The sequence below is a fragment of the Vombatus ursinus genome, unplaced genomic scaffold (genome assembly GCF_900497805.2).
Source record: "Vombatus ursinus unplaced genomic scaffold, bare-nosed wombat genome assembly UNPS02014790.1, whole genome shotgun sequence".
NCBI lineage: Eukaryota > Metazoa > Chordata > Mammalia > Diprotodontia > Vombatidae > Vombatus > Vombatus ursinus.
In genome coordinates this window covers 260899-264383 of record NW_020954568.1, presented here as the reverse complement: position 1 = coordinate 264383, position 3485 = coordinate 260899, and the positions used below count along the sequence as shown (strand labels likewise).

The 3485-nt window shown below is 57.5% G+C and overlaps 1 long non-coding RNA gene across 1 annotated transcript; it reads left to right on the top strand.

The window, feature by feature from the left end:
* Positions 1-443: 443 nt before the first annotated feature.
* LOC114047786 lies at positions 444-2782 on the top strand. The gene is made up of 5 exons (XR_003569671.1): positions 444-940; positions 1193-1316; positions 1747-1849; positions 1974-2076; positions 2185-2782. It is a non-coding gene; the product is annotated as an uncharacterized LOC114047786 (long non-coding RNA).
* Positions 2783-3485: the final 703 nt, after the last annotated feature.

Below are 3485 nucleotides of genomic sequence, written 5' to 3'. Positions count from 1 at the left end.
ACAGACATAATCAGCGGAGACCGAGGAGTAACCAGAAAGATGGAAAGAGACCCAGAAAATGTAGCTTCATGGAGGGCAGGGGGAAAACGTCAGGAAGGAGGAGGTGAAGAACACCACCAGACCAGCAGCGGCCAACTTGAGTCAGCTGCTGGAGAGGAGAAGCAGCCAGGCGAGGGAGACAGGCGGTGTAGACCAAAAGGTCCGTTCGCTGGGCCACGGAGGAGAGACGAGAACTAGGGTAGCTCTCAAAGGAGACTAGTCGAGCCAAGGCGGCTAGGATCCTGGAGAGAGCCGGGCGGAGGACCAGGGAGCCAGGTCCTCGGGCTGAGCGAGGGAGAACAGACAGAAAAGCTGCCGATGACCTCCGGCTCCTCGCTGCGAGGCGAAGGCATCTGCAGAGAGACCGCGGGAAGGAGCGGGATGCCCCTGGGCAGGCAGGCAGGCAGGCAGGCAGGCAGGCTGAGGCTAGCTAGGCCAGGGGAGGTGCTCGCTCCTGCCACCTTCTCCAGGAACTCTTTGCAGCCCGGGAGCCGGAGCGGAGAAAGCAAACAGTGGAGGCTCCAAGCACTGTCTGCTTTATCCGCTCCTGCTCCTGGGGCTGACCTAGCAAACGCGCAGCGGAAGGCCAAGGATGCCGGGGTGTCGAGGGTGCTAGTGAGGGCAGCAGAGAAATGGCTCACCATGAAGGAGCAGAGGTTGGTTTGGGACGCGAATCTGGCTGGAAGGGGGCGCGCGGAGGGGCCCCGCGAGCTGGGAGGGCTTCAGTGATTGAAGACCCCCCGAGGGTGGCTAGGGGGAGCCAGTCCTGAAGCGAAGCTCCCCGAGTCATCTGAAGTCACATCAGAACGAGATGGCAGAGGGGAAGAGCACATGCAGTGGGCCCCCGAAGTGAATGAACGAGGGAGATGAAAGTCGGAGGCGCCACGAAGGGCCGAGAACGGTGAGTGGGGGTCTGAGATGGGGGCATCAGATGGCGGCTGAGCATGAGGGAGAGGGGAAGGGTGGGGGCCCTGAGCTCAGCTGGAAGAATACCCACGTTGAGCCACTGCCCCTGGGGCTGGACGTTCTGTCCCAGCACGTCCCTCTTACTACAGAGCCCCGCGGGCTTAGGTCTCAAGGGGGCTGAGGGTGGAAGGTTTGTCTCACTTATGAACACGCAGCCTCCATGTACTTTGTGGTTTGGTCCTTGTAGGAAAAAGTGGGGTATCATCAGAAAAACACTGATGCCAGGGTTGCAATCGCCATGCTAATCAGTCAGAAGGAGACCAGTGGCACAGACATGAGTAGATGGGAGTGACCGTCCAGGCTCTGTAAAGGTGAGTGAATCTCATGGCCCCTCAGATTTCCCAGGCCCTCCTGCCAGGACCTGAGAGAACACAGATGGGGAAACCGAGGCCCCAGGGGAACCTGCCCAATGTCACGTAGAGAGCGATTGCCACAAGTAAAGCCAGGACCAATTTTCCTTCCATTGCCCCACCCTGCCTCTCTATCTGTCTTCCCCCACCTGCCATGTGCCTCCTGACTTCCCCAGCATTAGCTCAAAGTCCGGAACAGCAGGATCCCCAGGACACAGAGGTGTGGGACTGAGGCCAGGGCAAGAGTCCAACATCCTGTATCCTGCTATACAATGAACCCCCCAACACACACACACACACACACACACACACACACACACACACACACACACACACACCTGGCTCCAAGTCAACCCTTTCTAATCCCCATCACCTTCCTTCTTCTTGCCAGATCAATCAACTGATCACTTCACTGATCTAGCAGCAGTCAGGGAAGGAGCCTTTCTTACCCAGCCAACTCCCCCCAGGCATAAGCGTGCGGGCATGAAGAAAGGGTAAGCTACTGCCAGTTGGGGACCTAAGGCTCCCATGTAAAAGGAGTGAGCCACGGGGAAAGAGCCCCCCCAGGCCGCCAGGTCGGAGGTGGCCGGGCTCACACCTCCTCTCCTGCACTTACAGATTACATCCTGGCAAAGGTCCCAGCCCAGCAGCAATGCCCAGGACAGGACCTTTTCCATCTGCTAACAAGGTGCCACTTGATTCAGACAGCATGGCTAGAAAGGTGAGCACAAACCGACCCTTCTCTGTGCTGCCCATGGGGGCCTTTGTCCCTTATGCCTGAATTCCCCATGGAGGGCTAGCTACATTGATCATGTCCGTGCTTTCACAGGCGACAGGCCCAAGACCCTGGATCGTTGTGTTGACAGCAGAGAGAAGAATGCTGACCCACTGGGGGTGCTGAATCCCCTCACCCAGAGAAGAGAGAACCTCCAAGTAGACAAGAAAAGCCCTACAACTGAGATGCTCCCAGAAGCCCTACACGAGAAAGACCTAAGCCCCCCACTCTCCACAATGTTCTGCCAATAACTCAGCCTCTGTTTTCTCCCCTCAAAATCCATCACCTCCTGGAAGCTTTCCATGATGAGAGATCCCCTCCCCCCCACTCCACCCCTCCCCCTGATCCTGGCTTTACCGTCCCCCTCTCCCTCCAGCCCCCCACCCATCCCCCCACATGTGATGTCCCTCGATTCAGCGACCCTGAAGCCCTTACAGACTCCAATTGCACTAGTTCGTTTGCACTGATACGTGTGCATGGTCCCCACGAGTGTGTGAGTGAGTGTGCGTGTGCGTGTCTGTGTTGGTCCTGTCTCGGCTGGCCTGCTCCCCCACGAGCCCAGGCTAGTCCTTCACTTACACCTCTGGCAGTTCTCTCCCCTGTTCCCCCTCCCCCAGAGCCCTCCCACCAGGGCTGGCTCTGCACACACTCAATAAACACTGTTGACAGTCAGCAGGGTTTCTCAGGATTGGAGTCACAATCATTGACCTGAATGAGGCGTCGGAAAATGGGCTGGGCAGGGAGGGGGAAGGAGGGAGGGAGGTATGGGGACTGGGGGGGTCCCCATGTGCAGGGGGGTGGGGTGGGGGGAACAAAGGAAGGATGGGGACTGGGAGGGTCCCCATGTGCAGGGGAGTAGAGGTAGGGGAAGGAAGGAAAGAAGGAAGGAAGGAGCATTCTTTCAGAAATAAGGACCCCTGAGTCCAGGATGGGGGAGGCAGAAAATAAGACCCAAAGGGGTGCCATTCATGAAAGCTGGTCTGCCCCTGTACTCCCAAATTCTTGCTCCCACTCTGGCCTCCTTGGCCCTCTCTAAATTCCCAAATCACATGGAGTGTTGTTCCCCCCCCACCCCCCCCCCAGACCCCCAGACAGAGAGCCCTGGGCTCAGCAAGGCTGAAACTGGTTCTCATTTTATAGGGATTATGTGGCCAGTCCTAAAACATTAAAAGAGTGGGAGTGAAACCTGAGTCAGCCCCCCGCCAGAATTGAGAACAAGTTTACCATGTGTCTGGGCGCTGCCTTGTTTCATTAAGCTGCTTTCTTTAATAAAACGTGGGCCTAACTGGGAGGGGGAGGGGGGAGTTTCTTAGAGGTAGCTCCCAACGTAAGACTGGGCAGGCAGTGTGGCTGGT